The 18910-nt window shown below is 42.0% G+C and overlaps 1 protein-coding gene across 4 annotated transcripts in view; it reads right to left on the bottom strand.

Annotated features, from left to right (window-relative positions):
* MARCHF3 (membrane associated ring-CH-type finger 3) overlaps window positions 1-18910 on the bottom strand; it is a 117034-nt gene that overhangs the window by 55309 nt on the left and 42815 nt on the right. The window lies entirely within an intron of this gene.

The raw sequence follows: 18910 nt of genomic DNA, 5'->3' as shown, positions 1-18910 counted from the left end.
GAGCCACTCTCCAATTTCAGCACTATCTTCCAACCATCACTGGTAAGTATATAGTTCTTGGTATATTTCTTCTCTTCACTTTCTTGTGCAATTTCTTCAATCAACTATATAAAAATCCCATTTTCAGGGTTGTTTAATGATCACAAATTGAAAAATCCTGAGATAAGAAGGAATTCTTTTTTAGTGTCTTATATATATCCTGGTGTATATATATATATGTGTGTGTGTGTGTATATATATATATATATATATATATGGGTTCACGGGTATCAAAGTAAAGATACTGCATGTATTTTCCTTGTACCATGGCGGGGGGGTGTGGTGGGGAAAGCTGTTTAATTCTCATTGTTGTTCTGTGTCTTCAGAAATGTCGAATTCCTGGCTGGAAAGAGGAAAGATGTCAGTACAGGTTTTCCTGGTGGGAGGACATAGTGGAACAGCATTCTGTTAGTCACTGATTAGAGTGCCCTAGTTGTGATTTATTCCTTCCGTTTCTTCACTGGCTTATGGAGTGAATATCCCTCCGCAAGCCCTGCAAGTGTCACATATGTTCTTATTACTTTTGCATTCAGGGTTCTGGTTTACAGACATGAAAAGTGCAAGTCTCATAATAACAAGTCTACTCCCTTGTTCAATTTACACAGTTACAGATGCAGATGACCACAGTAGTTTGTTGTTATTTATGCTATTTTCTCAAAAAAAGGGCAGGCTCTATACATACAGTTAGTAAATTAAACCTAGCTGCCACTGTGAAGCAAGACACTACAGAAGGGAATGAGATGCACTGTACTCACGCAAATTATTTGAGGTCATGTTGGAGCTGGGTTGAAGAGTCAAGTGCAGCCTACATCCTTCGCCCCATAATAATTTATAGGATGTCATTCTAGCAAATGTTAGGGATAACTTACACTCTTTTTTCTCTCCTGATCTGCTGGCTGCTACCCCCAGTGTTAAAATGTAAGTCAGCATCTGATTATCTTGCCTCTCCCTGCCCTCTCCCCCCTGCTTCATTTATTAAATCATTCCAAAGTCCAGACTGCTTTCTAGGGCTTCAGTAGTTATTAAGAGGCATCTGTAAGTATTTTTTCATCTTGACATTACATGAATGAATGCAAATATTTTGGAAAAGTAGTTCAGTCCCACAAAAAAAAAAGCCACCAAACACTTGCCATCTTTGTTTCAGAGACAAACTACTTCTGGGCTTAGTCAACTTCTGATTACTGCTAACAATATGTCCCTGCTGAGCTCAACAAACATTTCTTTATATGCTGCAAGGTATTTATAGCATACATTCTTTCCCATGCTTATATTTCTTTTTAAAATATTTATAACTTCTATATCAAAAGAAACCATGAGACTCAACAAATACTCAACAGTGAGCAAGGCACTGTTACTCTTACTGAATTACACTCAAATATGAGATGTTAAAAATTAGCATTACTGCCCTGAAAAGGAATTTAAAGAAGAAACCATCTGCATTCATAATAAGCACGTACAACTGGCATCCTTGTTGCACTCTTTCCTACTGTGTGTGAACTGACCTCATTTCTTAAACCCATAAAGCATTATCATGCTGATGAGTGAAATTATCACAGTAGACTTTTTTAAGCAGTGGTGCTTTTCTGCTGAGGCTGTGTGTGGCTTAGATTTGCATGAGACAAAAAGATCTTACACTTCAAGCAATGGGTTGCAAAAGTTAAACAAGTATTCCTGTAGAGATTGTGTGTGAATTGCTCACTTTTCCTTTTTTTCAGCATCTTTGCTAAGAATAGGACATATTGCATCTCCCATAGTCATGCAGTTTCAATCCTGGAAATCCATTCACTTTTCTTATTCCATGTTCCCATGAGTCATCCTATTAGTTTCAAGAAATGCAATTCAAGCATGCCTCAATCAGCTTCAAGACTTAAAAACTTGCATGAAAACCCATTACCTTCCCATCTGGAGACATATTCCCAAGAAATACTGCATTATTAAAAAACCACAGCCATTATTAAAAAAAAAATAGCTTTCGGAGATATATTTGTGTTTCCTATTTATGTACTTTCACATGCCAGAAGAATATTTCTCTTTCTACTCTATCCACAGCCCAGTGTTCAAGATTAAAATTACAATCCAGTATCAAGTAGAAATGGCAAACTAGTCCTGAAAGCCAGGAGTGAAACCTAGCCACATATTTACATTGTGTGACTTGATAGGGGGGTGTCTCCCACATGGGCTCACGACTGCCTCAGTCTGCCCAACAGATTCTGCAAGTGCAAACCAATCTCTCTTGCACAGGTTACTCTAGCAGTTTGGCCCCCAGTGACTTACGTTCATGGACAGATTTTTACTTCAGGACAGGTCAGCAGATTTGGAGCACAGATAGAATTCTGCACGGTACTGCAATCTCAAAGAATGGTACACCTCATGGAGAAACATCTTTCAACTTTATTTCTTCTATCAATCGTAGTTCATTACTCAGAATGCAAATTGTTGCATTCTAAGTAATGAACAAATTACTGGCTTCAAAAGTTGTCTGTAATAGAGTTATCAGAGGCTGTGTGAAAAAGGTGTTCTTCACTGGCTTCAAACCTATCAAATAAGTATTACAGTGTATACTATGCTGTATACTATGTTTTTTTGAAATGGAGAACAGGAACTCATCTTTCCATCACTGAGGTTTAGACAGTATTTTTATGCCATCCTGCCTCTTAAGACAGTCGCTTTTTTTCAGTAGTTTCTCAGTATAGAACATGTCCATCTTCCAGTTACCCTGACTTTGCATGATCCTTATAGAGATCAACCCCTATGCACAAAAGACCTCTGCTTTAATTAAACTACTATTAGGGGTTTAGTTACAGCAGGACAGAAGCCAGGACTGGTTGGCAAACCTCTGTGAGAAGCTAAATACTTAGGCAGTTAATCTAGCTGTGACTTAAGCCCCGTCCCACTGCAGCTAACTTAAGATGCTCCAGAGACTAAAACAGGCATTACAATGACTGGATGGCTTGCTGCTTTGTCTCTCAGATTCACCTTCGCACTGAAAAACACAAAAGAAGAACCAAAAGTCTCAACTCAAGAGTACTGTGAAACTTCCTAATTTTTTACCTATTAAGAAACAATACAGCGTACTGTGAAGATGGTGTGAACAGAACCTTTCTAAAAGAGCAGGGCACCCTGGGGCACCTGAAACTCTTATTTTAATAACTCTGACACTCATGAAGGAGTTTTTGGTATGTCATTTCTGAGGCATTCATAGCTGGAATTGCTTTAAATGTTTCTTGACTCTTCCCTCCACACTCTGCCACACAGAGCTGCATGGATCCCCTCCTGGTTTCAATTCTACTGAGGCTACTGAGTAAAGAAACTAATGGAGTAACTGGCTGTTCCCATTGTAGCCCTAGATGCTGTCTGCCAACATGGGGGACAGATCCGTACTTCTTTCCGTATGTTTCTTAGGTATCAGCTGGCAACTGTCAGCTGACAATTACAGCTTCAGAACCTTGTGCCATGGGAGATGCCTGAAGGGCAGGCACAACCCGGGCTCCCAACCTGCCTCTCCTGTCCCCTGTGGCATCCATCTGGCCATACCCCATCCCTTCTGCATTTGCCTCGCCGGGACCCCAGCTTATCAGCTACTCTTCACTTTTTTCTCTGGACTCAGTTCCAGTCCTGTTGCATTATCCTGTGTGTGTACCAGGGTTGTTCTTTGAAGTGAGACTTTACAGCAGCTAAGCCCAGAATTCATAATAGGAAATGCCAGCTCTCCTACAGCCTTAGTAGACGTAAGGATCAGTACATTTGGTACACTTGTTCCGTTTGTTAAAAAATAGAGAAAATAAAAAGGTACAGAAACTTTCAGGAAAAACATCTTACCACCACACGAGGTATGTATAAGACCCTTAAGTCCTCCCGAGTAAAAAATTAATTTCTGCAACCTGAGAAGATGAAGTAACTCCTACATCTGACAGTCACATGTGGCTTAGTATACAGAAGGACATACAAGACGCTGCTTAACCTGTTCACTACGGAGGTGCAAAGCACTCAGTGGCATCAAGCCATGAGAGAGAAAGGCCGAGGGGAACCACCACCAGGGCACAGCAGTTCTGGGATACAACGACAGGAGAAGGATGTTGGAAAACATTTTTCTTAAGAATCCATACAACCTGGTCAACAGCATTCAGTTTGTAGCAACTATAACACCACCACCAAACCCTCCCAAGGAGCTATGAGAGACAACTGAATGCTGGAAGAGGAGGATGTAATACTTGTTTACCAGTTCAGGAGGGCAGTAAACTTTACACTGCTTGCAAGGTTTCACTTTAAAGTTTGTCAACATATAGAAAGTAGTGCAATACCAAACCTCTCTGATATTAGGCAATTTTAGTATGGCTGTTTCAGCCCACAGTTTACTAATTTTTCACGCTGTAGATAGCATTTTCTGCTCAGCTGGTCTGACTGCAAAGAGCTCCAGGGCCGCTTAAAAACTACTGAGCAGTAGGCTCCATGTAAAGTGTAGTTTTACAAACAAGCACATCAAAGAACTGAGTGCTGGTCTGAGGCAGTAGCACAAAGCAGTACAGCATGAATAGTCCTTAAGAGTCTTCCCATGCACTTAAAAAATCACTGCCACCCATAAATCAATGGTTTTTTGTTATGTACTGAACCTTGAACCACTTTTCATGAGAGCAATGGACTACATTTTTGGCACTGTGGACTTTAATAAATTGCTTTGTATGTCTGCACAGACACTAACTTAAGTGTTTTGCTTAGATTTTTCTTCTTCTGTTGGTTGTCAAAATGGAGTATGTCACATGATAATACCATAAGTACTTATGTTGGTAGCATTTTAGTCTTGCATTAATAATAAAAATCAGAAGATACAAATACACTTTACAATTGATCTGGAAATAGTAATGATAGTTTCTTTCAAAGCATAAAGAATGGAATGAATTTTCTTTTCTAGTATTAGTCTTTTCCAGTGGCAATGTCTTTCCTCACAGGAGTTGGAATGCAAGACCCGTCCGTCTCATTTTTCCTAGAAGACATTCTGAATTACTAGACAAACAGGAGGAAGTTATGATTCAGTTACTGAACGGTGCTGCCAACAGAGCTGAACAAGCTGCTTCCAGGTTCTCTGGAGCAACAGGGGTTGCAGAAAACCAGTATTTCCACAACTGCCCTTTGTGTGAATGGGGTCCCTGTGCCTGCAGAAGCTGGTAGAACATAGGCATGAATAAAACAGCCTAATGTGCTTAATTGCACCCCTATTAAGCATAATCTAGGAAATACAACTAGTGTTTCTGTATATACTGCTAATTTTGCATTTGTAAATTCCTGGCAATGGGTTGATATTGCGAGCCAGACTCCCAGAATAGCCACTTAATCTACACTTGCCTGTTGCACACACCGGACATGCGCACAAACTCTGCTGAAGTCCGTCTTTCCCTCTGCCTACCCAGCACTCCTTGTAATTCTGTTCCAGTTACCCCAGCCCAAACAACTGGCTGTTGCAGCTCCAAGTCCAGATGCCATTTGCTAACATGGGTTCTTCTGGTCTAAGGGTCCTGCGAGTGCTCAGCTTCCTGGAGTGGGACATACACTGGCTTCCAAACACTGGGCGACATCCCATGCCTGTGAGTTGTGCCTGTTGCATTAGGGAAGGTGGACAGGAGCGTGAGCAGTAAAGGTTACTCTGGAAGCGGGTGCTAAAGACAGGCTGCTCTGATATAAGCATCCTTAGTGAGGAAGGATGTAGTAGTTTTGCTGACAATCCTGAGTGGGAGAGTCAAAATGGTTAAGTATTTTCCAGCTTCTTTCCCCAACCTCCTCTATGCTGCTTGCCACTATAAAAATCATTTTACTAGGCCTCCTTAACTGAGAAAGCTAAGAATACTCGGAACTGGAGGCTAAGGCTTGCCTGCACCTATTTCTGGGTGACTACACTCAGGCTGAATCCCTGCCAGTGGAGGAAGGCACTCACCCTAATGCATTCCTAAATTCCCTTTTTTCCATTGCCACGTCCTCTTCACACTCCCCCTCCTTTCTTTCCCCACTCCAGCCCACAAACTTTCTGCTTACCCTGGTCCCGCTTAATGACAAATTTTGGAGGACAAAAGACAAAGCTTCCCCCAGGCAGTTCCTTTCCCTTATGCCAGGCGGGCGGTGGCTGTACCTGGGGAGCAGGGCTGATCCTGCACCAACCCTCTGCAGCCATAAGTGCATGAGTTACCCCTCTGGCAGAAACCAAAAGCTTCCTTTATTAAAGGACCAAGTTTAAGGCTGCAAAATGATTATCACTACCAAAATTATGCCAAGTGCTGGGACAGTGCTTTTCTCCATTTCTTTTGATTAGTGGGTATGAGCTGGGAATCTGGCTTCCCACAGAAACAATGTGGCTTAATGAATAAATACAGCTCCTGAGGTCTGACACAGAATAAATCTGAAGGGTGGCTTCCCCCAGGAGGGTGTGGGGATGGCATTGCCCTGACTCACTGTTTCCACATGATTTACTTACACTTCGTGTCATCCCAGGACATGGCTTAAAGTGCAGGTGTTTTCACACTTAAGCACAAAAATGCAGTGACAGAATTAGTATCTATTTATATGCTGAAAGCTTACAAGTTAAAGAGGCCTGGTAGCTCGTTTTTGCACTAGAAAGTAAGTTCTAGATTCTTTTTCATTTTCCTAAATTGGGTCACTTTATACAGATGAGACAAACAGATTTTCTAACCAAATGCCAGATATGCATGTTTACTTCTTGGCCTAAGACCTTAAAGACGAGGCTTGCACCATGAGAATTTAATTTCCTTTCAACAAGAGCCAAAGGACAAGAAATCCCATGTCAGGACCTTAAAGGCAGGGTTCATCTCTAAAAATCACTAATTGCTTTGTTCTGAAAAGTGGCAATCTTTTTTTGCACAATATGTATTACTGATGCTGCACTTCCTCTAGCACAGGAACTGTAAAAGTCTCAGAAATCCCTTTCTCTGCAAGTACCTAGGATTTCGTCAGAAAACCTGTCTTGTGCAATTTCCAACAGCAGCAGTTTTAACCGGATCAGTCAGCGCCTCTGGACCCTGTTTGGCCTCTCTTCTATTTAGATCATTCATTTCTGGTGCTTGTTTTATCAGTAAAAGTGTAATCCAAGAGCGCGGGATGCTCCTTCCACACAGCACATCTCATCACGCCCTCTGGGACTCACACTACATCTGCACACTTCGGGGCAGCTAAGTGTCCCAAAGAAATGTAACAAAAATTATACCTACTACATGCTGATGTTTTATAGCTAATTATTTTTTCAGCAGACAGTGAGGACCAAGACAGTGTGATGACCAATACCTCTGTCAAATACAAAATCTTAAAGTCTTTCTTAAATACAAAGTCTTAAGAGAGCAAGTCAAATCAGACCCGATCCAAATGTGCTGCATTTGATGGAAAAATTACTATTGACCTCCCCTAGCTTTACGTTGGACTCGAAGTTACTGTTCAGCAGCTGTAGGATGAAGCTCAGGGGAAAATGCTCCAAGTTAACTCTTTAAGTACTCCCAAGGCCATGTTTTCCCCAGGGAACATCCAAAACCAGCTCTCACCATTTCCACTGCAAGGCTAAAAGAAGGGCTGCTAACGTCACATGAATTACAGCCCTGTCCCACATAATAAATCCCTAACTGTGCTTCATTTTCTGCTCACACAGGTAAACATCAGCTGAATTCAACTATTACTCCTGACCAGGTTAGGTCAAGCTAAAAATGACTCACTTAAACTGCAAATGGTGTAAATATTGCTTAACTTCATGCCTGGGGTTTAGTAATGAATTCCCGTTCACGTAGAACTTGTGTAAATCAATTCTTTGACAAACAGGAGCAGTTTGTAAACCTGTGGTTTTACATGGCTCACAGTGGTCTAGTCCACATAAATCTTGAGCGGGACTATGACCTGAGCAACTTCTCTGTACAAGAGCTTGCATGACAGAGAACACAGGCAGCACTGGTTGGCAATGAAGGCAAGAGTCTGAAAACTGCAGGGCAAACAGAGCCAGGGGTGAAAAGCAAAAAGCAAAATGTTTTTAATTATTAAAGGAGAATACTTGGAGAAACATGGTCACAGTATTTCTACAGATAGCTTAACTAAAATGCTAATTCTTTTGTTTATTGTTGCTAAGCCAATTATTTGCCCACTTTTAGTATATTTGATTCTTCCAGCTCTTGCAGTCAAGACTGCAAACTTTTTAGGATTTCAGTTTTGAAATAGAGAAACAAAGATTATTTTCTTACCCTGAATACCTCTGTTTTGATGCATTGTAATTTAACCTGAAATCATTCAGATTCCTTTGTATTAATTTCTTTTTTCTTAGTCTTCATCTGCCTAATATTTAATATTAACATTTACTTCCTGTACAGAGCGCTTCTCTCCTTCCTATGTGAGGCATCTCAAATATCTTACCCTGTGAAGTAGCGCTCTATGCAAGATATCTGCATTAGTAAAAGCATCATCTGGTACTCTGTATTGAAGCCTACGTGCCTTAAGTACAATGGAAACTTAAGCTGAAGGAAGGGAAGGCTTCTACCTCTTCTCCCCTAGATACTGTGTCAGTACTACAGTGAGGCTGCAAACTCAAGGTAGATTCGAGCCTTCTAATGTTTTATTCAGCAATGACTCAGCTGATGACACTTTGCAAATATGTGAAACTTAGCTTGTATGTGATGCTTTGCAAAACATGCCCCAAACAAACATATTTATTTGTAAAATATATGCTTTCTCTTATTCTAAGACTCTGTGATCACTCCCTGTAGAAACCTTCGGAAACGAAGGTGCCATCTAACAAGCCCTTCTCCTTCACTAAAGAGAATTTACTGTGTATTATTTGATCTTGTAGTGTTCTAGTTGCCAGTAGTTGAGCTTTTGATGTTTACTGATGAGGGAATTAGCCTTCCAAAAATATTATTTAAAAAAAAAATTCTTAAAAGAAAAACGACTCAAAATTCAGCTCTTTTCCTTTTCCCTTTTCTCTTTTTACCCTTCAGACAAAAGCAGCTAAAAATATTCTCACTGCATTTTTGTCTGCACAGGAAGATGCACTAATATGAGAACAAAAAGAGTTTATTTTTCTCAGCAGGAGCAAAATGTAGACTCTGTGGTTTTCTACAATGTTTACATAAAGATTTCCCTCTGAACTTGAATTCTGGGGGGAAAGAGTCTTTCATCAAACTCCAAGACTTGTGCTCTAGAGATCGCTCCAGATGTGACAAGCACAAGGGAATACTGCAAGTTAGTTAAAAACAGTGATAGTTCCCTACACTAACTAGTTTTTCATGCATATCTGTTGTGCTGTGTAAAACTGTATGTTACAGGGACCAGACAGTCCCATTCCTTTTCCAGCAACAAGCACACCAAGAATGCTTTTAGTCATTGTCAAATGAACTTGGCACTGGTCAAACAAATCAGACCTGACATACAGACATGGGAATGAATAATAATTGCTGTAAACAAAGCATATAAAATCCAATTTCTATTCAGTAATTTTCAAGCACATTACTGAAATGCTGCACTAGTGAATCAAAACCATAAGACAGAATTAAATCAAAACAGCATAGGTAAAATTTGACTGGACTACATTATTCTCCTTATCCAAATCTAAGAGAAATACCGACAAGAAAGATAGTAAGAACAGGGGTTAGAAGTGAACTAGGTCTTAGCCTTAATACTATGAGAAATAAAGGCTATGGAAGTTTGGAGTAGGTGCTGATCTGAGCTGGGATTTCAATCTCTGTGTTATTGTGACTTCTGCACTGACATCAACCCTGAGGTGCAGATTTTCTTGCATGCCCATGATACGCTTGGTACAGGACTGTGATAGTGAAACTGCTTGATAGTGACATCTTAGCTTGCTCCAGAGCTGTTAGAGCTTCACAGCAGTCTAATAACTGTTGTCTAAGTTGTACCATCACTATCTGTATCTTCAGGGGCCACATGTACAGTATAGTTTACCTGATTTATACCACTAGATAGCTCTCTCAGCTGGTGAAATTCCTAGCTAGCCTTTGCAGCCAGATTCTGGCCCCTATCACTAAGATGACATCAGTTGTGATCTTCATCTAATGTCTTCTACAGCTGCAGAAATTTTGAGTGTGGTCTTACTAGTCTAGGAAATAGCATCCAGCAGTAGCAAGTCCCAGATTCTTGAGAAAAATATCTTACTTACTTGCATCGTGGACAATTCTAAAGAACAAAATAAGAAATATGCAGTTGTCCATTTTGAATGGCTTTGAAATAACTCTTTCAATGGCTCTTAGATCAGGCTTCATGCTCATACTTCACAGGAATACACCCCAGTTTACAATCATGAAACAGTTTACTTAAGTTATTTTGGCCAGAACAAGTTTAAAAAATCAACACATACCCATATCTAAACAGACATCATTCATCAACTCACAGCAAATACTCAGTCCCATAAGCAATGTATACTGAATGTGAATTCTTTTGAAGTTTATTGCTTGAAAGGTAACTTTCCCCTTCTCAAAGAGGAAGCATGTCTGTCAAGCCTAATACACGTAGGGACAGAGAATAGTATTAGAGGGAAGTGGACCATTACCTCACCACCAACATGCTCTGGTTTGGAGTTCATCCTATGTGTATGGATATCCTATGTGTATGAAGGGACTCTGGCCACATTCCATAAGAAGGTCAAATCCCATTAGGTTTGAGGATGTGATGATTATCATATTCCTCCAGCCACCCTTTTAAAGCAGTATCTTATTATCTTCTCACTTATGTCTCATCAAAACGTATGCACACATACCACTTTACATATCATAAAGCATCACTGACAGCACAGAAAGCATCCAGGGACGTGGAAACGCTAGAACTTGGCTGAGCGCATTGGCTCAGTTGTAGGCGAACCTACATGAAGTTAATTGTTGCCAAAGGGCAAAATAACTAAAGAGCTCAAACTTTTGCCTCAGGGGCTGCAAAATTCTGTGGTTTCTGGAGAAGTTGTGAACAGCCAGAAGTAAAAGCTAAGATAAAATCATTATCTGCCTTCAGCAATGCCTTATGTCAACCTACTTCACCCTCCAAAATATTATCCATTCTTAGAAAACAAGTAATTAAAAATTTTCTTCTGTACCTCCCAAGCAGGACAAGGCTTGCCCTCCTGTCATTGCTTGCTGGTGAGGAAGGTGAGGAACAGTCTGACAGAGGTTGAGGATGTATTATTTCCATAACCTGTTGATTAACTTCCACCTTCCACAACACAGGATTTTGTGGATGTCTGTCCCCTCCACTACTCTAAACAACTTGTTTTTAGCCAGCCCTACCCCACATTAAGACTGTGGAAATTTCTAGAGTCCATTCAGTGACTATCTTCTGTTGTGACATCTATCATCCAGTGACTATACACAGCAGTTGAGGAGAGTGTAGAGATGATTACCAATGAAACCTAAAAATGGAAACCTTAAAAGTCCTAAACGATAGCCCTAGCTAGGTACTCTAGTTCTGTCTCTTAATCAAGACCCATTTATAGCTGCATAGCCCATGAAATGTGAAGTTTGAGGATCTGGCTTCAAAGGGCTTGCATAAAACTGGACACCATTTAAAAGAATAAACAAGTATACCACATTTTCTATAAAGAGCACTTTCCTTGGTTCAGTTAACGCTCAGGCTTAAGCTTTTAAAGCACATTTAACAATAATACAAACAAGGAGAGCAAACCAACAGGATAAAATGACTAGTTTCCAATTCTATCTGCCTATTTAGTACATGATGAGCACTGAACTCTGCTCTGAGCGATAGAGACAATTCTTGTCCCAGGAGGATTCCACACAGAGATGTCTCAAACTCAGTAGTAAATTGATTACACAGATGATTCTGCTGGTTCTGGCAACCAGAAAAAAAGCAGACAGATTATTTTTAGCATGGCACTTCATTATCAGTTTAATGGCATCCCAAGGTTTATCAGCCTGTCAGGTCAGAAAGAAAGTACACCTTGTTATAGGGAAGCACTGAAACAAATTTCCTCATTAAGTACCATGTCTCCTAGCTTTTCCCTATTGCTAGAAGTATAATTTTTCACCCTCTAAGTTGGATAACTAAGAGTCAATCATTTTCTGTTTTTCGTTAGGCTATCTCCATCACTTTCACCTTTCTTATCTTTAGCTACTGCATTTTTAAGTGGTTGCTTCTGGGTCTTGATATGTTTTCCATTTGTATTTTATAATAACGTTGATACTAAAGTAGAAAAACTGATCACTTTACATATGAACATCTTAGTAGACTAGTGAATCTTAATGAATTTTTGTCTCATAGTTTTGAGACTGCTGCATTGCCAAAGGTTAATTACATTTCCCATACCATCTGGGCATTGTTCTCAGTCATACTTGTCCGTAAATTTGTTCAATTTTCCATCAAAAGCATCCCCAGTGTTTTTGTTAGGAAGCTTACATCCTCCAACAACTCTCCTTCCTTTCTGCCTCCTAATTTATCTCTTACCACAGCTGTGGATGCAGAATTAATTCCTGATATCACATCATTCCATAAAATGTATCTTAATGCTCTTGACATACTTGTGTATGTAATATCCTCCAGGCATAAAATTTATTTGTAACCCTAATGAACAACACTGATTCAAAAGAGTGACAAAATTAGTTGAAAGTAAGCTAAAGTCTTGGTCAAACTCCTACTTGGTGCACCTCTTCTCCAAAGCTGAACAGTCTCATCCTTGCAATAACTAAAACACATACGTGTAGTCCAGGTAATAAATTTATATAGTTTAGCATTAAGAATATTTTATGTGGAAATGCTGCTGAATAGTTGTACAATACGATTTTGCAATCTGATTTTAGCTAAAATGTTAATGCCTAGGTCATAGTGACACTGCTTAATTTAGGATGACCATTAATCAGTATCTTCATTGTGTGGGCCTGATTACTTTGTATAAACAATGCATGTTTTCCTAATGACTATACCCTTGAAGAGAAACTAAAGACTGATAAAAAGGAAACATCCTGCTCCAGAAGGCACAAAGGATGATTGCCAAAGCAGCACAAATGCCGGAAAAGGTAAGGGTGGCAGGGGGAGATTGCAACCACCAACTCAATTCAAGACCAAAAAGACTTACCCCCCTACACCTATAAGGAGCATGTGTGCCAATTTACATAGCAAGCAAGACTAATTTAAATATAACTAACCAATAACAGAAAGGATGGTGATTACTAATCAATGAGCGTAAATTTAGGCACATTTTTACTAATCATCTAACAAGATAAATACATTGTAGTTCTCTGGTGTGGTGTGCAAGCTTTGTGGAATTACCACCTAGCACCCATATTTGCGCAAACATGAAATAAACAAATACCTCGGCTCTGTGTGTAAGATTGGCTTATTGCACACTGGGTATCAGACCCCTCTTGTGGGACAACATATGTGCATCTGATGTTTGCGAGATCTGCCCTTTCTGACAGTCAGTGTCTACTTCACACACATGACATTCCTGGCTGCTGATACAGCCAGTGGATGGACTAATTATGGGTAGGTATTTTTGAGCAAGTGTTCCCAGAAACTAAACTGAGATTATATGTCTCATTGCAAAATTCCCTGTCTCAGCCTCAAAACACTGAACAACCTTGGCCCCCACCAGAGCTCAGGTGTCTTGTTGAAAGCAAAACAACAGGAGCCTAATGCTCAATGAACACAACTAATTGCAACAGGCCAGTGCAGGAGAAGGTGAGGGAGTCCAGATGGTGGCAAACTTCACCTGTTTTAAATTTTTTGTGCAAATGGAAGGCAGTAACTGACTCATTGCCATTTGAGTCTTCAGGGGGGGGAAAAAAGACCTACCTGCTTATATTCCTAAACACGTTGTGCTCCTAACCAAGTGTGGACAAGCAAACGGTGAAGGTCTGTCAGCCACTACCCAAATGAGCTTGGATGAAGATGTCCTTGTATCATCTAGCTTTAACACACAGACACATACAAAATGTCAATTCCTGTGGCAAGACTTGAGCCATAGTCCCCTGAGTTTGTAATTTTTCATTATTCCACTTTGATTTAGTTAATAGAAGCTTTCAAATCAAACTAACCAGATCAAACTCTGTCTGAAACCTGTAAAATAACCTAGAACATGAACAAGTGGGTGAGAAAACAAAAGCAAGCAAGCAAGAGCAACATGGACACGTATAAAATATCTCAAAGGACTGAGAGAGGTGTCTGTTAGTTTCTAAACCTTAATGGCAGCAGAGCATGATTACAACACTAATGTCCAGTGAAGTACCTCCAGTTGTTCTTCCCCGCTGCACTTTTTCTTGTTCATGTAAAATGCTGGCTGTTCATATGGGCAGCACGTAAATGACAGTCAGTCAAACAGCAATTAGGAATTAACTCTATGTTGTAGGTCACTGCTGAAAGCCCGCACTAGCCTTGTAGCTGCCAATTACTTTCAGCCCAAGATGTGTCCTTAAAAGCAGGATTATCATACCTATGCAACACAACCCTATAGTCACAATCAGTGACTGACTGACCATTCCTGTGCAATGAAGTCAGTTTACAGCTACAAAGTTAGCTTTAAGGGCTTTATTACGGATGAGTTCCTCCTGTGCTATTGAAAATACTTTGATCTCTTGGGTTTTAGCACAGCCTAAATTTAAAATAAGCTGCTATAAGGGAAACTATCCTTTTATGCTGCAATTGAGCTGCATGGATTGAAAGGTTACAGGCACAAGTGGGAGGAAAGTAGGAATGGGAAGATTAGCTACCACATTCATCTTCCTCCCTGCCTTGGCACAGACACATGCAGTAAGTCAGAGAAACTACAACTTCAGCAGTCATTAAAAAGTGGCTCTGCATTTTGCTGGGAGAGGAAAAGAAAGAGATAGGATTCAATTCATAACTTCTTAAGATTTGATCATCTTCAGGGGCCGGTCCTAGAAAACAAAGCCTATTCTCTGTCTTATTAATACGCCCATTAACACTAAGTAATTCTCCCTCCCCCGCCCCCAGTCTCCCTCAGACATGATTTAAGCTGTCACAAACTATTATTTCTTGTGCATGCTTTAGAAATGGAGGTCATAAACAACACACTAGGAGATGGCCCCAAGTCTGCCCCGATGTCAAGCTCTCTGAGCCTGCCGGGCTCTGAGCTGACTCCTAAGCTCTAGTCAGCAGCCTGGGCAGACACCTGTGGTCCAGCCAGTGCCCAGCAAGGCTCCTTGTGAAGCATCCAGGAAGATAACCCCCTGCAAGCTTTGCGGTCCAGATGCCCACTCAAGCCTTAGCCACATTCAGCTGCCACTGCCCACCGGATTTACAGGACCTGCAGTGCCCAGGTAAGTGCCTTGTGCAAGATAGGCTCCGGTGGCTGAGGACCCGCACCAGCAGCTTCTTCAGCCCCCACAGCCCTTGCACAGTTCACCTTAGGAAGAGTCAGTCTCAGGATCTCTGTAACAGTGCATAAGGTCTCCAGTGGCAACCACAGAAGTTATTTTATTCTGTTTCACAGAGACGTGAGTTCAAAGGGAATCAGACCTTAAAGATTAATTTGACGGTTCAATCAGCCCAAAGGATGATGCTGTAAGGCTGTCCTCATGTGAAGATACTACAATGATTCTGTCAATATCGAGAGCTTAAACAAGCCATGTATATTTACTAATTCCAGCTACAAACATGAACTGCTACAGCATTTTATTTCCAAACATTTTAGAGAGAAATGCATTTGATGTTTCTCACAAACAGCCTAGAGCAGATAAGCAAACAACTAACACTGACCTTGTGTCAGATTTACAATTTTATTTTATTTTTTAAGCCCTCAGAAAACCACTTACCTAAACCCTAAGCTAGTTAGGAGAAAACTAATCTTCCAGTCTCCAGGCCAGTGAGGCTTGTAACACATCTGGCTGAGGGGAACACAAGACTGCCCTTGAGTATGATGATGTGCCAGCCACAGAACAAGCTCTTTCTGGTTTTGTCACTCCAGCCCTGGCAAAGGACAACTGCCAAAGTCCACCAAAAAAATCTTCACCAGTCAATCAGGTCTGCTACTGGAGTATTATGGAAGAGCAGGAACACACAGCAGTTACGCATTTTCAAAGGATTACCCAAACGCTAATGAACGATGGGTCAGATCCTCAATTTACAAGATCAATATTACTCAACTTCAGCTAAGGACCATTTTCTCTGGCTAAGTGTCGTGGTTTCAACCCAGCCGGTAACAAAGGACCACGCGGCCGCTCGCTCACTCCTCCCGCCCCCCTCCGGTGGGATGGGGGGGAAGACGGAGGAGAGAAAAAAAACAAACCTGGAACCTCGAGGGTTGAGATAAAGGCAGTTTACTGGAACAACACAAAGAAATTGCAACAACAACAACGGTACTAATGAAAAAGTATACAAAAAGAGTGATGCACAGTGCAACTGCTCACCACCCGGGACCCGACGCTCTGCCACTTCCCCCACCGAAAAGAAGAGCCCACCCCCCGGCCCGCTCCCCCTTTATATACTGAGCATGATGTCACATGGTATGGAATAGCTCCTTGGCCAGTTCAGGTCAGCTGCCCCGGCTATGCCCCCCACCTCCCAGGTTCCTGTAAAAATTAACTCTATCCCAGCTGAACCCAGGACATTATCCACCCCTTATTCTATACCATCTACATCATGCCCAGATCTTACATTTTCCAATCGACCACTACCACTTCCTTGTCTTATATATATAAGTATATGGACTTGCGTCCGTCCCCGTCGTCCCCCCGCACACACACACACACGCGAATGGTATTCCTTTAGCGTATGGGCTATTCCTCTAATGTGTCCATTGATTTTATTTAGTCCATGACTTTGGGGCTCCATCTGTTGTAACAGTTCTTCAGGATAAGAGAGATGGTGTGAGATGGTGGGTCGTTGTATGCTGCCTCTGGAACTTGTGGCTAGTACATTTGGTGCAACTCACGCCCTTGGTCTGCAGGTCGAGGATGTTGATCTTGAGGAAATTGCTGGGTGTCAGTTCAAGTTCTGTCGCTGTTGTACTTGGCTTAGTTTCAAAGTCCATCCCGCAGTCATTTGGGTAATTCTTACAGTAATACCCTTGATATGGCATATAGACACTATAGATACAATGACATGCATTGGCAGGGTATTTAGCAGTTAGGTATCATACAGCCCAATTCACTGGCTATTCTCTCCCAAAATCAAATCTCCCTGAGGTACACATCGAACTTCCCCATCCTTCTGCATCACCCACCAGGTGTACCCAGGTCCCTGAGCAAAAACAACCCCTTGAATGGGTTTGCCTCTGCTTGAGGGAGGACTAACCCAGACTGTCTTTCCTAACATACTCCTCATGCGCACTACAGGGACTTTATCCCCTTCTACAGTATGTGGAAGTCTTGGTTGGGCGGGGCCAGCCCGATTGGCGGATCCTCTAGTATTAACTAACCAGGTGGCTTTTGTTAAATGTGTATCCCAATGTTTGAAAGTCCCACCCCCCATCGCTCTCAATGTAGTTTTCAGTAGTCCGTTGTATCGTTCGATTTTTCCGGAGGCCGGTGCGTGATAAGGGATGTGATATACCCACTCAATGCCATGTTCTTTGGCCCAGGTATCTACGAGGTTGTTTCGGAAGTGAGTCCCGTTGTCCGACTCGATTCTTTCTGGGGTGCCGTGTTGCCATAAAACTTTCTCTTCAAGGCCCAGAATAGTGTTCTGGGCAGTGGCATGGGACACAGGGTATGTTTCCAGCCATCCAGTGGTTGCTTCCACCATTGTAAGCACATGGCACTTGCCTTGGCGTGTTCGTGGGAGTGTGATATAGTCAATCTGCCAGGCCTCCCACTGTTTATATTTCAGCCATCGCCCCCCATGCGACAGGGGTTTTTGCCGCTTGGCTTGCTTAATTGCAGCACATGTTTCACATTCGTGGATGACCTGTGCGATAGTGTCCATGGTCAAGTCCACCCCTCGATCTCGAGCCCATCTATATGTTGCATCTCTCCCCTGATGGCCTGAGGTATCGTGGGCCCACCGAGCCATAAATAGCTCACCCCTACGTTGCCAGTCCAGGTCCACCTGAGACACTTCAATCTTGGCGGCCTGATCTGCCTGCTGATTGTTTTGATGTTCTTCAGTGGCCCGACTCTTGGGTACATGAGCATCTACATGACGTACTTTTACCACTAGCTTCTCTATCCGAACAGCGATATCTTGCCACAGTGCGGCAGCCCAAATGGGTTTACCTCTGCGTTGCCAGTTGCCCTTCTTCCATTGCTGTAGCCACCCCCATAGGGCATTTGCCACCATCCATGAGTCAGTATAGAGATAGAGCACTGGCCACTTTTCTCTTTCAGCAATATCTAATGCTAGCTGGATGGCTTTCACCTCCGCAAACTGACTCGATTCACCTTCTCCTTCAGCAGTTTCTGCAACTAGTCGTGTAGGACTCCATACAGCAGCCTTCCACCTCCGATGTTTTCCCACGATGCGACAGGACCCATCAGTGAACAGGGCATATTGCCTCTCATTTTCTGGCAGTTTATTATACAGCGGGGCCTCTTCAGCCCGTGTCACCTCCTCCTCTGGCAACATTCCAAAGTCTTTGTCTTCTGGCCAGTCCGTGATCACTTCTAAAATTCCTGGGCGACTGGGGTTTCCTATGCGAGCCCGTTGTGTGATCAGTGCAATCCACTTACTCCACGTGGCATCAGTCGCGTGATGTGTAGAGGAAACTTTCCCTTTGAACATCCAGCCCAGCACTGGCAGTCGGGGTGCTAAGAAGAGCTGTGTTTCAGTACCAACCACTTCTGAAGCGGCTCGAACTCCTTCATATGCTGCCAATATCTCTTTTTCAGTTGGAGTATAGCGAGCCTCGGATCCTCGATATCCCCGACTCCAAAACCCCAGGGGTCGGCCTCGGGTCTCTCCAGGTGCTTTCTGCCAAAGGCTCCAGGTA

The sequence above is a fragment of the Haliaeetus albicilla genome, chromosome Z (assembly GCF_947461875.1).
Source record: "Haliaeetus albicilla chromosome Z, bHalAlb1.1, whole genome shotgun sequence".
Classification (NCBI taxonomy): Eukaryota; Metazoa; Chordata; class Aves; order Accipitriformes; family Accipitridae; genus Haliaeetus; species Haliaeetus albicilla.
This window is presented reverse-complemented; position numbering and strand designations above follow the sequence as displayed.